Genomic DNA, 21,753 nt, shown 5'->3' with positions numbered 1-21,753 from the left:
TTTTCTGAGGAAGGAAATCAATGTATTGGTTCATTTGAGGAGTACTACCAAGCGGAACACAGGGACCCTGAAGGCCACTCTTGGGAATATGCGGCCACCAGATCAGAAAGCTCAGTGCTAGAGCCTGGTGATGCCGCTAGCACTGCTCAGGCCCAGTGGAGATGGGGAACAAGTGGGTCACAACTGGAGGTGCTTAAAGGCTTCCAGGACTAAGCCACCTGACTAAGCCAATATAGTGCTGGTGATTAAGTGGTGATTAAGTGGGTCTTTGCACTTGGGAACTGTTTGCATTCTGAATTCTGAGCTCTCTCTCCATAGCCCCTATGTCTAAATGAGAAAGATTTGTTAATCTCAGGAGGTAATTGGTACATTTTTATTTTGGTTTTTATAAACATGCATTTTCAAAATAGGAATTCAGATATAAATTCTATTATGTAAATTATACAACAATATTCATGAAGAAATAAGAAAATCATATTTATTAATATACCTTAAATCATATTCTAGAAGCTGGGGAGAGTTTAACTGGCAGAACACATGTCTACCTGTGTGGGGCTCTGAGTTTAATCCCAGGTGCATAGTCCCCACAGTGTGGAAGGTTGTCAGGATCATGGTCCCTAAGTTCCAACAGGCTTACCCCATGGTTTTGAGCATTTCTGAGCCTTAGCCCCATATTATTGGGCCTCAGCACTAAACTATCAGATGCATATCATCAAGCTGAACATCACGGGGAGGGGTTAGGGCTCCCTATCATCACTAGTGTGGTTCTTTAAAAAACAAAACAAAACAAACAAAAAAATCTTCATTGTAGTGCTGGGAAATTGTAAGACTGAAACCTGGTCATGAAAAGCTTTGTAACTGTGTATCTCACAGTGACTCAATAAAAAATAAATTAAAAAAAATTCATGGTAATGTCAACATGAACTTACTCCTCCTTTCAGATATGTGAATAGTAACTTAGTGACTTTGGGTAGATTCTGTATTTTCTTATCTGGACTGTGAAGAGTATATGAGAACAACTCTCAACAGTTATCTTCCAATTTATGCATTCAAAGAAGTAGTTGATCCCCAAATATTTAAGTCCTGGCCTCAACTAGGTTCTGGATTAGAATTCAGGTAAGACAACCATAAGCAAGCTCCCCAGTTGCTAGGTATGGATTGAGAACCAAGTATATAAGCATAAAGTTCTTTCTGATTCTACATTTTTCAAATTCTTTAGTATAATTAGCCAGTTAAGTCAAGGTTCTGTCAGGTAATTTGAGAAAAAAAAAAACAGCTAGCCCAAAATATAAATGCAAAAATGTTAGTGGTTTATTTATTTTTTAAAGCATAATGTCTGTCACTATCACTGTCCTCCCATTGTTCATTGATTTGCTCGAGCGGGCCCAGTAACTTCTGCATTGTGAGACTTGCTGTTACTGTGTTTGGCATATAAAATACATCACGAGTAGTTTGCCAGGCTTTGCCGTGTGGGCGAGATACTCTCAATAGCTTGCCGGGCTCTCCAAGAAGAGTGGAGGAATCAAACCCGGGTCAGCCTAGTTGGCTGCATACAAGGCAAATGCCCTACCCACTGTGCTATCGCTCCAGCCCAAAGCACAGTGTCACAAAATTTAAATAGAGATTACTTTCTCACTTTATCCTCCTTTTTGTACTTATTGGAAGTATTAGTAGTGTGATGAACTTCCATAAATAGGAGTGTTCAGTAGAATTTTTTAGAATGGTCAAAATATATTTAAGCTGCGTGATGCTATTGTAACTAACTACCGTGGCTACTAAGTATTTAAAATAGAAATACAATTACTGAAGAACCACGTCTTGTTTTCCACTTAATTTTATTTAAACAGCCAAAATGGCTGATGGCCACAGTATAAAAAATGTTAATCTCATAACATTGTCCTTATTGATGGTTCAATGGTCTACCAACAATTACATGTGAACAAGTGGCTTTTAGGATTTTCCAGCTGTTCTGCATACTAGCTGAAAACCCACTGTCAGATCAACAATGTTAACTTCTCCATGGACTGGCTGGAAACTTCTTCAGACTGATAGTAGTCTACGGACCTGAGTAAAAAACCACCAATGTAAATGATGTGATCAGCCTTATAGCCTAAAATTGAGAAAGTTAACTTGCTTTATTTTATTTAAGACCTAATTGGTTCTTTATTTTTTTTTTTACTTTTAGTAGATTCCTATTGTATAAATTTCTCCGTGTTTACTTTTTAGTAAAGTTTGCTCTGCATTCAGCAAACTGTTAGGGAAAGTACTGTGCAACTTCAGGTGCAAAGAGAAGTGAAGTATCACTGCATTCCTACAGGTCCTGTGTTCTAATGTCCTGTGCAGTATGACCAATGTGATCAATTAAAATCAAAAGATCTCTGGAATTTGCTTCATCATAGCTGATGACTTCCAGCCATGTACATTTTTTCATAGTAAAGTGATAAAAAGAAAATAAAGGAGAAGACCTCAGAATTGTTTTATTTTAATTGATACCCTTAGAGAGAAATATGAAAAAGGAATAGGATGCCAACTATTGAGTGTAACATAAACTTTCCTATAGTTGCATGCTCTGTAGAGGCAAATTGGAGATTCTGAGATTGTTCACATATGTAGAATTTGAAGAGTGGATCTCTCAAGTCCAGAGGTAGCTCAAAGGCTTAATCAAAGAATCAAAGAATCACTGCAAGACCCACAAACATCCCAGCCCCTCATCAGTATACCAGTATCAGTCAGCCTTCATTCTTAATCTGTGGTTATATGGATGACATTAAGATGGGTTTGTAGCCATCAGCATGGGCTTTTAGCTATCATGAAAACTTGGCAGATCCCATATCCAGAGAAAGAGAAGGAGTCTTTGTATTGTCCATGACTATGAGGGTTCGATTTCTTCAGCTGGTTATCTGCTAGTAGCAGAAGCAGATCTGCTGTTTAAATCACACTGTTTATGGGAGAACCTAAGAGAAAGAAAATTTTTCCCCACAGATAAATGAGGCCTTCAGGGTTATTTTCTGAGTTACTGGTAGGTTTAAGAAATGTTGGAGGACAATGAAGGTCTTTACAATGGTATAAAGAATCAATAAAGTTGACATATCAGTATATGTGTGTATAGTTTTTTTTCTACTTAAGAGGTGAATTTATCACCATGAAATATATGCTTCCCCCAACAAAGGGCTATATTTGAACCAAAGGGGATAGTACTTGCACTACATTTTAAAGTGTAAATCTACTTCTCCCAATCAATGATAGCTTATGTTTTGAACAACTGGGGAGAGAAGAAGAAAAGAAATGCCAGGCTCTGTTAATTAGGCAGAACAAAGACGTTCAAGTTTGCTCCAATTCTCTTAGGACTTCTGTATCCTCATAAAAAGGCAGGCTGCTCCTTTAAATGGTTGTATTAATTATTTTCGTCTCTAGAGTGCTATCTAGCAAGTTAACATCTTTTGTACCAGATACTTTTCTTTGCTTTTCACTTCTGTGGGAGCAAATGGAATAAAACTAGTGTCAGGATAACTGTTTTGTGTTCCCAGAAACCCATTTTGCCTTCTTGTTATTGCTGTTTTAGCAGCTTGTGGGGACAAGAGCAGTTCTTCGATCAACGTGTGTCCAATGGCAGAGCATTGTGCCCTGGCTTTGCAAGTGGCTTGTTAGGAACATTACTGAGATCAGTGTCCAAAACAAAGCAGTCCTTATTTACAGTTTGAATTGTCATCAACCATTGGCGGTTTCTCTGCAAGCCTAATGTAAATCATAACAGCTTCTCTGGATGTGTCTGTTCCAGTATAACACTATAATCCCATTATTGGTCACTCTAGTAAACCTTTACTAAGAGATGCAGAAGGGATGCTTCCAGGTATTACCCAAGCTCAGCACATTCTCTTTCAAAGAAATCTTGTCCCTGGTCTCAAGTATATTATACTCAAGTATAATTCCAAAACACAAGGAAGAGTGGATCCTAGTCCAGGAGAATGCAGTACTAGCTACCTGTCACCAAGTTCTGATAGAGAACACTCACCCACTCTCCAGTTCCTGATAAATCCCAAAGGTTGTCCTTGTCAGAAGTAGTTTATTTTCTGCATACATATAATATGCTATGGGAAAAGATGATTTAATAGGTACCTTAAAGGAACAGTTGGAGTGACTTAATCAGTACCTGGAATAGCTAGGTTGTAAAGAATGAGGGGAAGATCTAATAAGGACATCACCAAGAAAAAGGAAATCAATGGTAAAATCTCACCATTGCTCTTAAATTCTCATTGACTTTGTGTTCTTTCTAAAAAGAAACCTCATCATGAGGTACAGTTGTAGACTTACAAATTTTTGTGCTTGGGTTCCAATTATACAATGATCAAATACCCATCCCTCCACTAATGCCCATTTCCCACCACCACGGATCCCAGCATCCCTCCCACCCTCCATCCCCCCCCCCCATTCCACCCTGCCTCTGTAACAGGGCATTTCCTTTTGTTCTCTCTCTCTTATTGGGTGTTGTGGTTTGCAAAAGAGGCAATGGGTGAAAATCATGTTCAGTCTATAGTCTACTTTCAGCATGCTTCTTCATCCTGGGAGGATCCTCCCAACACTCTTTATTTGGTGTTCCCTTCTCTATCTGAGCTCCCTTTTCCCCTAGCATGTGTGTCTCACTAATACAAATTAAAAAAATAAAATAAAATAGTATGGTCCTGATAGACCAATGAATGGAACAAGCCAATGAATGGAATCAAAAAATCCAAACTTTAGCCAAGTTCTCTATGGTCAATTGATATTTGTCAGGAGAGCCAAGACTGTAGCAGAGAGAATAAGCAGGGGAGAGAATAGATTTTTCAACATCCGTGCTGGATCAACTGAATATTCATAAGCAAAAGCATATATTGGGAGTCCTACTTCATATCATACAGAAAATTTAACTCAAATCAAGTCAGAAACCTAAATCTTCAGGCCAAAACTTACGTATTCTCATAAAGAAAGAGGTGTGAATCCTAGTTATCTAATATGTGCTACAACAAGTCAAATCTACAAAACTTTATGCTCAAAGAAACTAAATTACAAAATGCCATATTTTGTAAGAGTCCATTCATATGAAATATCCAGGGAAGTCAAGTGTGTAAAGACAGTAAGTTTGTGGTGTTGGGGTGTGGGAGCAAGACAGATTGGGAGAGGGACAGGTCACCTGGGAGAATGGTACAGTGTTTTGAAATTAGTGGTGATGGGTGCACAGGATTTTAAATATACTAAACTCCACTGAGCTGTAGATCTTAAAATCATGATAAGGATGAATTTAATCTCAAACAAAAGATACTTGTATTTTCCTCTTTATTTTGATAGTCTTTCAATTATGTTTTTGGTTTTTCCATTGTGAAATCAAATAAAAATGTAAGTATAAAAAGAAAAAATAAATAAATAAAAAGAAACCTCATTACACCCTGCGTGTGTCTTTCTAGAATCCCTATCCCATTACTCCCACCAAACTTTGGCTGGTCTCCCTTCCCAAGAGACTGTATACAATCTACAAAGATTAAGTTCTCAAGTAAAATTCATAAAGGAGAGAGAATAAGAAAACAGTGCTTTGTTGTTTGGGACAGTCAGTTTATTCAGTTGTTATTACTTTTCATTGGCAGATTATTGTTCCGTATCAAGAAAAACCTAGAGAGTGTTTGTTCTTTGTATTTTTTTGTGACCATTCCAACCCACTGTTCCTTCTCATTTCTATGTTAGCACCACTTAGTTAGTATCATTCCTGATGAGAGGGTCTTCCCAAACTTTCATCCTATAAATAAGACTCTCACACTGCAGAACACGTTGATCATTCATACGGGTCTCCTGATACATGCCAGCGTTGAATAAACACTTCATTTTCTCCAGATGTTTAGGTTTTAATTACCTCACTGGATATGGGGCTTTCTACAAAATGCATTTGATCATTACCTTCTACACTGCTTTTCTTTACAATAGCAGGGCATGTTTTACTTCTCATGTCATTTTTTTGGTTGTTCTCTTATGTATGTGACTTTTGGTACAAGGGAAGTGGCATGCAGACTGCCAATTTCACTTCGGGGGAAACATATGGAATAAATGAATCAAAACCTGAATGGTGGTGTGAGTTTTCAGATTCTACTTCTCATTTTATTATTTCAGAGCTGTGGAACAGTAATCAAAACAAATAATAAATAACAAATAAACAAATAATCAAACAGTTTAATAACTTGCCTAAAGACGTATGTAACTGGTGTGTAAAAATGTAATGACATTGTAAACCTCAAATGCCACTTCTCTATATCGGTTCCACTAATGATTTTTTTTCCACTTCCTCTTATTGTTGAAGCATATGCTTCTCTTTTCTAGAACTTTTCTCTCTCTTCTTTCTCATTAGGGTTATTTTGACCTTGTCTAGTTTACTCTTTATAATGTAGGGTCCTTGACAGAATAAAGTGCTTTAATCAGCTTAGTAGACTTCCCTATGACAAGTGCATAGTTGTGGTATAGACATTAGGTCTAACGCTTACTACTTAGGGTTTGCACAGAACTTAACTGAGCTTTGGATTCTGAAGAAAAAACTTGCGAAGGAAAGGAACGAATAGCAATGAGTCCAGTTTTGACTCATTTATTTTCTTTAATTATGAAATCAATTCTTTTAAATGAATAAACAAGGCTAATAAAAAAAAAGAAAATCTCCAAAAGTTTTAGTCATTTCTAGGTCATAATGTAGAATTTTATCTTTCTTAGCCAAGAAGAGGATGATTAATATTTAAAGTGCCAGAACTTTGCATAACATTCACTCAACATTATCTGGCAAGGCAAAGAGGAACAAGCGTATTGTATAATACATCAAAGGGGGTGCATGACATTTCCTTTGGCAGACATTCAACACTTGCTCATCCAGGCTAGCTCTTTTATCTGTCCCTTTGTATCATGCATGCTCCTCTAATCTTTCAAAAATAACGTATGTTTCATTCATTAAATAAACATGTCATATGAAGTAAGCAGTATTGTAAAAGTGGCATTTTCCAAATATCAATAAAATTAACTTATTTTTTTTTTTGGTCAATGGATGCTTACTTTCCTACAGGCTGTGTTGGTTGAACAGTAAGATTATAGACTGTGATACCTCCTGTGTACTGTAGAGTACTTATACTATTTCAGTTCATCGAGCATTGTTCTATACTCTTTGTGAACCTTCAAAAAGCAAATCAGATCCACTGAAAGTATGTCACATCTACATTTTCACCCCTTCTGGGTGACTTACAACAGTTTACTAAGTCTAAGCTTTCAAACAAACTGTAGAATTATAAGTGCAAATGCTCTGTTTGAAACCAGGGCAAGGTGCCAGAAGCAATGCCCATGGCAAACTCTCTTTTAAGCCCTGAATGAGCCTGGGGACTTCTTATGATTCCTAGACACCAGAGAAGTATATTGGGTCACACACTGATATTGCTATTCCCCCTCGGTATACAGAACTATACTTGAATGCTGTGTACTTCTTGCAATTTAAATTAAAGCAACTTATGATAATATAAATGAATAAATAAATGGTAAAATGCCGATCTTTTATCACAATACATCAACTACGAGGGTCCAGTTGATTTTATTGAAACTTACCTGTATCTCTCTGATACCAGTTAAAGAAAAGGAAGAATATTGAATTTATCAGATTAGTTCTACTCATACTCTTTAATATAGAACTATATTTTTCTGTTAGAAAAAAAATCAGGGCTGGAGCCATTATATAGTGGGTAGGGCATTTACCTTGCACACGGCCAACCCGTTTTTGATTCCCAGCATCCCATATGGTCCTTCAAGCACCTCCAGGAGTAATTCCTGAGTGCAGAGCCAGGAGTAACCCTTGAACATTGCTGTGTGTGACCAAAAAAGCAAAAAATGGAAAAAAAATTAAAAAAAAACTTTCAAAATCCTCATGACTTATTATTTCTCATTTTTGAGATATTATGTCTATTTTATAAATTACATATTGAATACATTAAATATTAATCACAAATTGTAGCACTGTAGCATTGTCCTGTAGCACTGTCCTCCCATTGTCCATCAATTTGCTTCGAGCGGGCCCAGTAACGTCTCCATTGTGAGACTTGTTACTGTATTTGGCATATCGAGTACGCCATGAGGAGCTTGCCAGGCTCTGCCGTGTGGGCAGGGTATTCTCAGTAGCTTGCCAGACTCTCCAAGAGGGATGGAGGAATCAAACCCGGGTCGGCTGCGTGTAAGGCAAACACCCTACCTGCTGTGCTATTACTCCAGTCCAATCACAAATTAATAATAACAAATATAATTGATCTGTATGTAGACTACGTAGATTAGGTTTGCAGCAAATCGGTTTCAGAAGCCAGAGTTTTATAAGTGATATTTTTGTTTGGGGAAAGAAAGAGCTAAATAGATAGGGAGTGGTGATAGATACAAAGAGCATCACCCTTTTCTAAGTTTACATAATATATTTTTAAAGTTTAAACATATTAGCATCTGGTAGACTATTTTCTAGCAATGGAGAAATAATTAGAATGTTGCCTTTTGGTTTTATTCTTTTTAAACAAATGAATTGAGTTGGGAGAGAGTGGAAGCCTAAATTAGTCTCCAAGTATGAAGACTCATCTAAAAGCTATGCATTTCTTATATTCTTGCCTGGGTCTCAAAAGGTAAGTTGTTTCCATGGTGAGGTGGAGAGTTGAGCCCATTCAGGAAGGGAAGTCCATGTGAAAAGGTCAAAAGATTTCAAGGGTGCACAATAAACCATCTGTTTCATCTTATTCTGGGAAACAGATTTAAACTAATTTATTTACTTTTGGTTTGAGGGACACACCCAGAAATGCTTAGGATTTCCTCCGAGATTTGAGTTTTGGGGTTACTCTTAGTAGGGATTAGGCAACTCTACGGAATGCCAAAGATTGAACTCAGGTCAGCCACATGCAAAACAAGTGACCTACCCACTGTACTATCCCTTCAACCCTGGAAAATCAATTTTTAAAAATTTAGTTGTTTACTCATTTTTAACAGCACAGTGGTAGGGCGTTTGCCTTGCACGCAGCCAACATGGCCGACCTGAGTTCGATTCCTCCACCCCTCTCGGAGAGCCCGGCAAGCTACCGAGAGTATCTCGCCCGCACAGCAGAGCCTGGCAAGCTCCCCGCGACGTATTCGATTTGCCAAACACAGTAACAACGAAGTCTCCGATGGAGACGTTACTGGGCCCGCTCGAGCAAATCGATGAACAACGGAAAGGCCTTTGCCTTTACTCATTTTGGGGGCAGAGCAATAGCACAGCGGGTAGGGCGTTTGCCTTGCACACAGCTGACCTGGGTTCAATTCCTCCTTCTCTCTTGGAGAGTGCGGCAAGCTACCAAAAGTATCTCACCCACACGGTAAAGCCTGGCAAGCTACCCATGACGTATTCTATATGCCAAAAACAGTAACAACAAGTCTCACAATTTGTTGACACGTTACCGGTGCCTGCTTGAGCAAATTGATGAATAACGGGAGTACAGTGCAACAGTGCTACTTATTTTGGGGGCAGAGCAATAGCAAAGTGGGTAGGGCATTTGCCTTGCACGCAGCTGACCTGGGTTTGATTGCTCCGTCCCTCTCAGAGAGCCCGGCAAGCTACCGAGAGTATCCCACCCTCACGGCAAAGACTGGCAAGCTCCCCATGGCATATTCAATATGCCAAAAACAGTAACAACAAGTCTCACAATGGAGACGTTACTGATGCCCGCTCCAGCAAATCGATGAACAGTGGGAGGACAGTGCTACAGTGCTACTTATTTTTCATTGTCTATTTAGTTGTCTACTAATACAGTTGTCTGCTTTGTTTTTGCTTTTCCTCCTCACTTTATTATAGCTCCTGTCCTCTGAATTGTGCCTGGCCATTAAAGGCCCATCCATTACCCTTTCATGAAGGTCAAATTCATTGTTTCAGGTTGGTTCCAAGCTACCGTCTGTTGTGTAAAATGGTCAGGGGTCTTTTAAACATTCTGGTCTGTTAGCTTCCAACAAGCTCCCTGTGGTTTCTCAGAGGTTTCCATCATCCGGTGTTTGACATACTGTATCTAGAACATTTATTTCCAGTGAATGGCCTCCGCTGCTTTTGTGATGGATGGAGATGGATGCCTGGTGCTACAGGAGATTTGCCATATTTACTAGGGTGCGGATGTTTCACTCCCATATATCAGGTCTGGCCCCAGCTTTCTCTTGGGCTGTCAACAAAAAGCCAGTGTTGATGAATCTTTAATAAAACTATATTTTCTTCCTCTGGAGAATTGGAAATAACTGCACCAGCCTCAGGAATAAAAGCATTCCCATTTTGCCATTCCATTTTCCAACTTGACCCTTCTCTTGCCCAAGACCAAGACTATTCCTCTAAGCATCCACCTCAAGATTTACTGGAGTCCAGCTTCTCAGTCATTACACAATTCTCCACATCAAGTACTTACTGATACCTTTTGCAGAACAAAAGCAACTTTAGCTTATAGATAATACAATGGGCTTAATCTCTCACAGGTAATAAGGCAAGACTTATGAGTCATACTATTTAATGACCAGCAAAAAGTGCTATCTTTCTTAGTCTCTGCTTGGTTTGTGTGTGTTTGTTTGGGGACTAGAATACTAAATATTGCCATGATTGACAGATTCTGTTACCAGGAAATGAACATGCCTATCTTAGAGAAAAGAACAATGTGGATGAATCCCCAAAACAAAGAATGGGGAGCAATAAAACACCCTGAATGCACAGTCTCTCACAGATAAGAGAAGGAGGATGGGAGGAAAAACACAGATGTTAAACCAGCAAAGAAGTAGCAGAGGTTTCGGCAAAGAATTTGAAGTAACAAAATAGTGATGAGGGAAAGTTAATCCAAAAGGTGCAATGAAGACAAGGTAAAAATGGAAAAAAATCATAAATATTTTCAGCAGCAGATCAAGAATCTCTTGAGATTTCTTAGAAAGAGAAGGGATAATTTATCAGGTTACTTATTAAGATTTTCAAGGGAGTTCAATTTGCTCTTATCTCTCTGTTCTTCCTGAGTGCTTCCAAAGAGGTAAAAGATGGTAATGGCTGTGGCTGAAATTGGTTTTTCCATGAAGGAAAACACAATTATGACTCAAGTGTGGAAGACTGGCAGGGCTAGATCTAGGCATCCCAGCTCCCCAGAAGCAGATTCCAGTGTCATTGCTTCTGCTGCACTTAATGTAATGACAGTCTTTGGGAGAAGGTCTGTCCTGAGTGTAAGCCCTCCCTCTCCCATCCCTCTCTGGGACTGATGTGCGCATCGCTCAGTTCCTGTATTTGTTCATGTAATAACTCAGCACCTGTTTGCAGTTTCAACGGAGCTACGTTTGCTGTTTGATGGTGGTCTCTGTAAAATTCTGCCAAGTGAAGTCATTAGCTGCACAATTATTAATATAATGTCAGGCTTTATGTTCCAGTTAAGTCAGATACTAGTTACTTACCCTTGAACAAGGTCTTATTTGCACTTTTCTTTGGTATTAACTTCATCTTTAAAGAAAACGGTGATAGGTGTACTATAATTGTCATAAGGTAATAAAAGTTAAAATAAGCAAAACAGAAAATTGCCTGACACACAGAAAACATTTAAAAAATGCTTTGGTTATAATCTGTTGTTGTTAAAATATGTTTCAGATTATAACTTATGCTGTCATTTGTCAGCTCAGTAAAAATTATTCACTGACTAGGAATTATGGGAGAAATATGAGACAGTGTGCCCTTTCTCTTAAGGATTTTGCGGTCTGGAAAAAGAGACCAATGCATAAACGGTTAACTACAGATCTAAACTCATTTATATTAATAGCTCTGTACATAGAGCTCTATCTTTGGGAATCCAAGAAAGACATCACAGAGAAGTAAATATTTGTCAATGGAGAGAGAGAAAAGAAAGATGAAAACTGTCATTTTTTTGTTGCTAGGAATCTTTGTTCAGAAATGACAATGCACAGAGAGCTTTGATTGATTTACATGTATGAAATAGATAAATCTGTGTATATGTTGACTCTTAAAGCTTGACAATTTGTGATTTCATCAACTAAAATGAGTAAAATTAAGTATTCATGACCCAATTGAATTATAGCTCTAACATAAATTTTATAACTTTTTTAAATAAACTTTTTCTCTGTCTTCAATAATTTAAACAAATGGACAGTTGTGACATTATTAAGATTTAATTAATTAAGAGGTCCACAGATAAAGTACAGGAGGCAAGGTACTTCCCTTGCATGCTGCAGACCCTAGTAGGATCGCTGGCATTGCACATCTTTCCCTAGCTCAGTTGGAAGTAAATCCTGAGAACAGAGCTAAGAATTATCCCTGAGCAGTAGGTATAGCCCCTCTAAAAAAATATAATTATATAAAATGAAAATGTACTTAAAGTTTGCTATATTTAGTATTTACCATAAGTAACTCATTTTTTCAGATGTATTAGAGGTGAAATTTTAAGGAGAAATCAGGGTCAGGAAATTTTAAGGAGAAATATGGATCGGAGATAGTATAGGAGTTATGTCTCTTGCAAATCCTATTTTAATCCCTGAGACCACATATTGTCCATCTTGGCAGGACCAGGAATGACCACTGAGTAAAGAGTTATGAGTATTCCATGAGCACCACCAGGTGTACCCTTCATCCCCATCCAAAAAGAAATAAATTAGCATGCATTTTATTGGCTACCTAATTGTGCCCAGCACTTCACAAACAAATTAGTTGAATACTAAAAAATGTAATAAGTGTTCCTTTATTGCCCTTATGGAGTTTACCATCTTCATTGTAGGGATGTGGTTAATAAGCAGCATAGGCCAGAAGATGATGGATTGCTTTGCTCTAATGAGAATGGCCCCAAGAGTTTGGAGAGGACTATAGTTTCAGGCTGGAATGCAGCCTGAGAAGACTTAGTTTCCCAAAGTAACATGCTCATATGACACAAAGTTCTGATGCCCACCATAAGAAAATGTAATTTAGTTGAACCAACATTTAGTGAGAATTAGGTACTAGAATTATGAGCATGCAAAAAGTAGGGTCTTTTCCAAATGTTATCTCAACTTAAAAATATGATACCACAGTGGTGGGGCATTTGCCTTGCATGCAGCCAGTCCGGCTGAGCCAGGTTCTATTCCACTGCCCCTCTTGGAGAGCCCGGCAAGCTACGGAGAGTATCTCGCCTGGATGGCAAAACCTGGCAAGCTACCGGTGTCGTATTCAATATGCCAAACACAGTAACAACAAGTCTCAAAATGGAGACATTACTGGGCCCGCTTGAGCAAATCTATGAACAACGGGAGGACAGTATGTATATGAAAGGAAGTGAGAGCATTCAGGTACCATTGATATAGGTAATTTCTTAAAATGTTAAAAATTTGATAATATATACTTCAAACCCTAAAACCCTAATAGTTTGCCCCTGAAATTTTCCTTTGAGAGATTACGCATCTTAATTTTTATTATTTATAAACACAGTCGCCACTTTTTTTTTTTTTTTTTTTTTTTTTTTTTGCAGAGGTTGGGCTCTGTGGTACTCAGGTGCTATTTATGCTCTGTGATACTCAGGTACTATTTATGCTCAGGAGTGACCCCTGGTGGTGCTTATGGGACCATATGTAGCACTGTAGTTCTTTCCTCCCATTGTTCATGGATTTGCTCGAACAGGCACCAGTAACATCTCACAACGAATCGTGAGACTTGTTGTTACTGTTTTTGGCATATCGAATATGTCACAGGTAGCTTGCCAGGCTTTGCTGTGTGGGTGAGCTCCATCCTGGGACCATATGTAATGCTAAGGAACTGGCCTTAACCACTATACTATCTGTAGGCCACTCGATTTTTTTTGTAAATGTATAATAGAGCACAGAGATAATGGCAGTAGGTTACTATTTGGGACCAAGACAACGTGAGAAGTATGGAGTGACATACGGCAATAAAGTAAGTGGTCAAGTATTTGTAAGGAGTCACGAGGTGCCACTGCTATACCATTAATGACTAGTTCTTTTCCCATACTGATTTATAAAAGTGGTCCCTAGTTCCTTGAAAGAGAACAGCTCCAATTTCTTAACAAATGTTGGTGTTTTCTCCTTCAAACCAACCCAAATTGCACTGGATTGGATGTAGCTTTCTGAGCCAAACCCCTCCAGCGTGGCTCAAATAATTATAGTGTTTGAATTCTAGAGGATGACAAGGAAAAAGAACTGAACTTCTGCGGAAAAAGTTGTTGGGTCGTAAAAAGGCATTTGTCTTATTTTTGAAGTAGTCTGTTTTCCTTTGAATTTATGGTATTTAGTATGTTTGTGTGATTCCACAGCTATGCTTTTTGAATGCATTACTTAACTAACCAATTTACATATTTTCTCTGCTGGCTAATGCTGTTTTTGTTCTGTGAGACCAAGTCTTTTGTGTTTCCATTTGAAAGTACATTACTGACATTTACAGACTCCCACAGAGGGCTCAGTCCATTACCACCATAGATGTCCATTGTTCCAAGAAAGCTGACCTTTACCCCTAGCCACCAATTAAAATCTATTGCTTCTTACCCCTGCAGAACTTGTGATTCTGGCTTAAAGCCCAGTGTAGCCGGTGGGATGCATTCTTCTCTGTTGTCTTTTTTTTCTTCCCCAAATAAGAAGGGTGACCTGCAAAGAGAAATGTACGCTTTCTCTGGGGGAAAAAAAAAGAAAGAAGATTGAGGTGCGTTTTTAACTAAATCATCTTAGTTGTCCGCATTAATGAAACTCTTAAAGAAACAAAATAATCTGGCAAAATCTGAAACACTGCTTAGAGCTTGAGCCCAGATTCACTTATTCAGAGCTCTCCAGTGACTTCCTGATAGTGATTTGCTAATTGCCGGGCCATTCTGCCTTAGGCAGAGCTGGCTTGCTCCCTGGCAGCTGAAAGGGAAGCAGGAAGTCAGGCACCCAGCACTCTTTAGCTCAGATGAGTTATCAGTGCTAATTTTAAAGTCAACTCCATATTCCTGTCTGTGATGATGTTTAAAACCGGAAATAGTTTGTCTGAGAGCTCCCCATTTGCCCTATGAAGGCTGGAATCCCTGGCAGACAAAGTAGCTTTAAGACATGATCGTTGAGAAATATGAGTGTGTCCAGAAGTATTACTGTCTTTTAATTTTCTTTTCCCACCTTCTATTACGCTGCAGGTATGATGATGCTGACATTTTATAAGGTTGGAAGCCAAATTCTACGGACCCAGTTATTTGGTAGAAACTGGCCCTCATGTAAACAAGGTCCCAGGAGCAGTGTGTCTGGGTTCCGAATGAGACAAGAAGTCCAGATTTGCTAAAAGTAAATGGAGCTTGAAATTTGCCTTTCCTGATGAGTTTTAAATTTCAGATCTAAGCAAGTAAAAGTTGGAGTGAAAGCGCTGTCCTTTGCTTGTAGAAACGGCCTCTCCCTCCCACCTCATCCTCACACTGTTCGGAGGAACAGCAGGCTGAGAGACTGCAATTAATTCTTTGATCTACTGAGAAAATTATTTCCGTAGATATATTATCCTCCCTCCTTCTCCTCTCTTTAGTATTTGAAATTTTATAGACTCGAGGAAATTATACTTGTATGAGGGCTTAAAATTTCCCAAGAGCCACACCATTTCTCTCTTCCCACCCCATGGGCCTTGGGACTGCCTCGGTGAGTGGCATAGTGAGTGGAAAGTTATCTGACTCTCTGGAGATTTGTGTAGGCATTCTATTACCCTGTAACAAATGAAAACTGGTACAGCTCAAATGATAAAGCCCAGAAGATCATCAAACCCAAACCAGTTGGTTCCATTTATTACAAAATTTCTCCCATGGTTCATTATCTTTCTTCCATGCAATCCCAACTCAGGGGAATTACAAAGAACCGAAATAAATATCTAGGAGAGAACGGCATTGAAATTAGATAGTGCCTGTCTGTAACATTTTCTCATTCTCCCTTGCTGCAACAAATATGGAGATGCGTTTGCCATAACTGCTTCCATGCAAAAACATTGTGAGGAAGGCAGGAGAAGTTAAATATGTTGGACCTAAGACCTAGAAACGACTGGTTGTGTTTGACTGGAAGCCATGTCTTTGCAGTACTACCCTATGGCCCTTACATTGTATTTCATCATTTGCCAAAAGTCCTCTAGTTGTCTTATCTGTTTCATCTCATTCCGTTCTTAAAGCTAAATGTTGAGTCCATGATATACTTTGAATACATTTCATGTGTTAACTATGAATCATTAATCTCAGGTAATATGCAGAGCATAGAGAAAAGACAAAGACAAATGATATGTGGTATTGTAAGTCAACTTGTATAATTCCATTTCTGCATATCATTTTCTGGCAGCAACCTATAGAGTTTTACAAGGTAATCTCGGTGATTTTGGTGGTTTGTATTTTTTGCTTTGAGACCACACCCAGTGGTTCCAGACAGTCTTTTGAAAGCTGGAATGAACTCCTGAAGAAGGTGCCAAGCGAATTTTATTTTACCTCCAATTCTTAGTAGTGATTCCCAAGAAGAGCTCAATAAATAGTCAAGTAACAAATAAATAAATAACTAGAATAAAGTTAGTAAATATGTTTATTTCAAAAACCGGAGTTGCTGGCAATAATAAAGATAGATTCATCGTGATAGGGGAGAGGAAACAATATCTTTGATAGTGCTTTTTATTAGTGATATGCCATTCCTGTGCCTGGGTCCTCTTAAGTGTGTCATGACTCTTAGCTCTCCAGATAAACCAGCAGGAGACCTCAGTTTACTCATGGCTTATTCACACTGTATTCATATACACTGAGTTACTACATTCCAGTAGAGAAAATGAAGAGTAGCAAAGCATTTTATCCTGCTCATCAGACCTGTGTCACCAGGACCAAACTTTTGTGGGGATGGATGTGCTTAGTGGTACATTCCATTTTCCTGAATGATGTTCCTTAACAAAATCACAACAGACAATGTGTCTTCTATCATTACATGTGCTAGTGGAATTACAGTTTTTCCCTCCCCATCTACTGCTCTATTCATGGACTATAAATAGGCGTTATGATCCCATTCCATCACTGGATATTTTGATATCATACATTAAATCAGATTTCATAACATGAAATTCTAAAGAATATGTCCCTCTGTCTTCTAGATATAACTGGAACAAAATAAGAAAATCAGTACCACATTCTTAAAATTCGAATACAAAGACTCATCTAGACAAATTGTTAGAATGTTAGGTCTTGGAGTCTATTAGAAATTCTGATTCAGAATCTATTTTGAGAGTCTGTGGTTGAACCTGCAGTTACAACCTCTCCATCTTTCTATAACAGTAATCTATAAAACTAAGACTGTGCTTTACGAAACAAAGATAAATTGTACTCATTCTGTGGGATTATTTTTCTATTGAACAACTTAGTTTCATTTTTCTTAATAAGGATGTAAAACTCTTAGTGTTGTGACACAGATCTAAAAATGTTACGTGTTTGGAATCAGCTGCCCTCTACTGGACAATGGAAGATTTGATTGGAAATGATGCTATTTCTATTTTTCCCATTGATATTAAAACTGGGCTCATTATTCCTGTTACAGAAAGACCTCTGTATTATTTATTTGTTTAGTGGGTGGAACTTATGTCAAGAGCATGTTGACACATACAGGCAACTGAGATTTAAGAATATAAATTAACCTCTGTCTTTGGAGTAGGTTGAGAAAGCACCTATATCAAGGCATGTAGGCCTTCTACTTAGAAATGAAGTAAGTGGGCACTGGAATAAATCCCTCTTAATCACTTCAGGGCACAGACTATTTACTAGCAATTTAGCTTTGCAGAACTGTGGGAGGCCACTTTTACAGTGTTTTCAAAGACATTTGTTAAGCTCTGGAAGGGGTGCTTCATGAAATTTTATTCTTTGAGATTTTCCTTCCATTATTCCAGGGTTCTAACTTCATTCGTTTGCACAGCAAGTAGCTCTGTCTTGGTATGAAACACAGGCAGTTCACAGAGGCTAATTAAATGGATACAAACTGCTATTCAAAGCACCCATGAGAGAGAGAGAGAAACATGAGAACAAAAAGAAATAGGTATTAAAAATAGATTTTGAAATAAAATCTAATGTGTCATTGCGCAATGTGCCATTGTTAGTTGTTGGAAAATAGGTGAAAGGGAAGGATACAGTCGTGTTGCATGAACCAGTGGGAGGTAGGGAAAAGAAATCAGGTATGTGAACTCTTACACATTGAGCCTAAGCCACCTCACAACCCTCCTTAAAGATATGGTACTCACCAGAAGATTTTTAATTTCAGAAGAAAAAGTTCCCCACCCACAGACACTAGCTAAGTGAAAGGGAAAGTTAAGAAAGAAGTGAAAGGACTCCTGATTGAAAAGAGAGACTCGGATACAGGGAGAGATCTCTCTCAGTTTAATACAGAACCAGATGCTTGTATCAGACTATTAGGTTCTGGAGATGCTGTGCATTGTGAATGAAAGCCCATGAAGACAATACGAAAAGAGTAAATGGTTTGGATACGACCAGACTCTTCCTTTGTCTAACTTACCCCAACATGGTCAATGTTTGGCTGTCGCTTCTCTCTGTTTTGCAGTTTAGCTGTAATATCTTTCTTGAAATGGAACACTGGGAATTGAATGGACACGTAATAGGCTGGTACACTGAAGGAACAAGGGTTGGAGACCAGTGCAGAGAGACGCACACTATCTTCTCAAAGAGTCAGGCTGGGTGCAGAATATCCCAGCCAAGAGAAGAGTGAGTTACTCCATCCCTGACATCTTCTTCCCTCTGCCAAATCCAAGGTCAAGCTCTGTTTCAGGAACTTGGAGGAGACTTTTGGGGTGTGAATATTTTGGTTTTGTAAGCTTTCATTTGTCGATTAAAGTAATAATAATAAAAATATATACATATATGGGCTGGAGCGAAAGCACAGAGTGTAGGACATTTCCCTTGCACGCGGCTGACCTGGGTATGCTTCCTCTGTCTCTCTTGGAGAGCCTGGCAAGCTACCAATAGTATCCCACCCACATGGCAGAGTCTGGCAAGATCACTGTGGCATATTCGATATGATAAAAACAGTAACAGCAAGTTTCACAATGGAGACATTACTGGTCCCCGCCGGAGCTAATCGATGAACAATGAGATGGCAGTGCTACAGTGCTACATATAGGGGCCAAAGAGATAGTATAACAGGTTATGTGTTGCCTGGCATGCAGCCAACCCAGGCTTGATCCCCAACATCCCCCAAGAACTGCTAGGAATAATTCCTGAATGTAGAATCAAGAATAAGCCCTGATGAGCCTTGTGGACAGCAGGTATGAGCCGGGGGAGTGGGGGTGACTAAAACCTCATGGGTCGGGGGGCGTTCCGGTCCGTCCTTCACGCCCTACCGAGGTCACCAGTCGCCCCCCGCGAGCGGCTCTCCAGCACGGCCATGGCCCCAGAAGCACAAGGACTTAATGCAGAACCCAGCAGCTTGGAGCAGAAAAGTGAACGGACTATGCGTTGATCCAGCCCATCAAGTCTGCCGGAGGGGAAAGGGTGTTGCCCCATTCGCCCTCTCCTCTCTGGAAAGAAAGATGGCGGCCACATGGGAGCCTTGTGGACAGCAGGTATGAGCCGGGAGTGTGGGGGCGACTAAAACCTCATGGGAAGGGGGGCGTTTCGCTCCGCCCTTCACGCCCTACCGAGGCCACCGGTTGCCCCCCGCGAGCAGCTCTCCAGCACGGCCACGACTCCAGAACACAGAAACCAATTCCTTAACTATCTGAATTTCAGTAGAAATACTTCCAGGGTCAATAAGTAAAATAGCAGAAATCCAAAACCAACATTTAATTCTTGAACCCAGCTGTAGAAAGCAAATCACTTCACAATGCTTTTTCAGCATGTCTGATTTGGGGGGGGGGGTAAACTCTAAATAATAGTGGTGAATCTTTTATTGAAACAATGAATCTAATCAAAGCAGATAGAGTGTTAACTAGAATTCATCTGCCTCACAGGGACTGGGAGGGGTGGGGGGTGGGGTTTTATTGGGGTTCTTCATGGTAAAAAATAAGTATTGGTAAAGGGAAATGTGTTTGATATTTGCATGACTGAGACCTAAACCTGAAAGCTTTGTAACCTTTCCCACAGTGATTCAATAAAAAAAAAAAAAAAAAAAAGAATAAGCCCTGAGAGGCTAGAGCAATAGCACAGCAGGTGGGGCGTTTGCCTTGCACGTGATTAACACTGGTTTGATTCCCAGTATCCCAAACAGTCCCCTGAGCACCACCAAGAATATTTCCTGAGTGCAGACCAGGAGTAACCCCTGTGCATCACCAGATGTGACCCCCCCCCCAAAAAAAAAGCCCTGAAAATCATGGAAAAAGAGAAAAATATGGAGGGGGTAGGGGGGAAGGGAGTAAGAGAGAGGGAGAGGGAGGGAATAAAAGAGAGAAAGAGAGGGAGAAAGAGAGAGAGGAGAGAGAGATCACACTCAGGGATTTTCTGTCAATAAGTTCAGTATCATTTTTATTTTTATTTGTTTTTCTGGTTTGTTAAGTTTTGTAGGAATTCAAGAAGGAATTTTGTGACTACTAAATGTAGCAATGAAGAGAGGTCAAATGAATATAGGCCATGAAAAATTAATCATACCTGAATTTAAGGAATTCTGAGGAATGTTGAGTGTTGATCTTGGGACCAGAGAGATGGTGAATAGGTTTATTGTCTTGTAAACCCCAGAGTCCCAGTACCCCTTATGCACCAAGCTCCACCAAGAGTGATCCCTGAGTTCCAAGCTAGGAATAGGTCCTGAGCACTGCTGGTTGTAGCTACAAAATCAAAACATTTTTTTTTTAAGTGTCTGGATCTTGGAAGCAGCCAGTCTCTACCTAGTTCCCACCAATACTCTGTGTGTGTACTTGAGGTTATGCTCCCCTGTGCAATATGGAAGAAGATAAGGGCAAGATTATGGTGAACATTCAACAAAACATCACACATAAAACTCATAAAGAATATCCTTGAATACCAACTATGTACTATACGCACATATTAATTCAAACTATATTCTACCTGTACGAACCTCATATATACTGGACATTTCATTCTGGCATGCCTTTTATTTAAAGAAAACTCATAATGCAATTGCACGGGAGAGTGCCCGCCTCTCCAATTTCCTCCCATAAGTAACAGTCTGCATTTGTTCTTACAGGGAGCTTTTATAGTAAAGCACTATGACTCTGTACCAGAAGTGTGGGCTAGTAGGAACAGTCTTGTAGGAAGTGAAGACCAGGAGGGTTTGAAGCATTTTTCTGAGTTACTATAGATGTTGGTTCATTTCAGATCTGGGAGTAGAATCTTGAGCATCTCATTCCACCTGGAAAATGAAGAAGATACTATTTCCACTGCCTCTCAGGATCATTAAGAGAATAAATGCAGTTATATATGAAGACACATATTGTAGTTGAAAAAGCAAGCTCAGATATATAAGATCAATACTTTTGTTATTATTTCCAAGACAAGTTTTTGGGGAAAAAAAAGTCATCTTGGTAGTAAGGTTTGCTTTATTTGGTAGATGTTTGTTGAAATGTGGAGAAACAAGAGTAACCAAAAAAAAAAATGTAGGAAAACATGTTCCTGATAAACACATTGCACTTTTTTCCCTCCATTTTTGGCCGTGTGTGGGTTGGGGGCAGGAGCTGGATTAAAGTATAATGCCTCCTTTAAAGCTGAAGGAATTTCAGAAAGAGAACAAAGATCCCTTACTAGGATAAAGACATCAGAACTTTCTGATTTTAATTACAACCCCAGTTAATAA

The 21,753-nt window shown here is 39.1% G+C and overlaps 1 protein-coding gene across 5 annotated transcripts in view; it reads left to right on the top strand.

Moving 5' to 3' along the window:
• Window positions 1-21,753, top strand: part of SORCS1 (sortilin related VPS10 domain containing receptor 1) — a 606,810-nt gene that overhangs the window by 324,398 nt on the left and 260,659 nt on the right. The gene's annotated exons all lie outside the window — the stretch shown is intronic.

The sequence above is a fragment of the Sorex fumeus genome, unplaced genomic scaffold, assembly GCF_029834395.1.
Source record: "Sorex fumeus unplaced genomic scaffold, SorFum_2.1 ptg000043l, whole genome shotgun sequence".
Classification (NCBI taxonomy): Eukaryota; Metazoa; Chordata; class Mammalia; order Eulipotyphla; family Soricidae; genus Sorex; species Sorex fumeus.
This window is presented reverse-complemented; position numbering and strand designations above follow the sequence as displayed.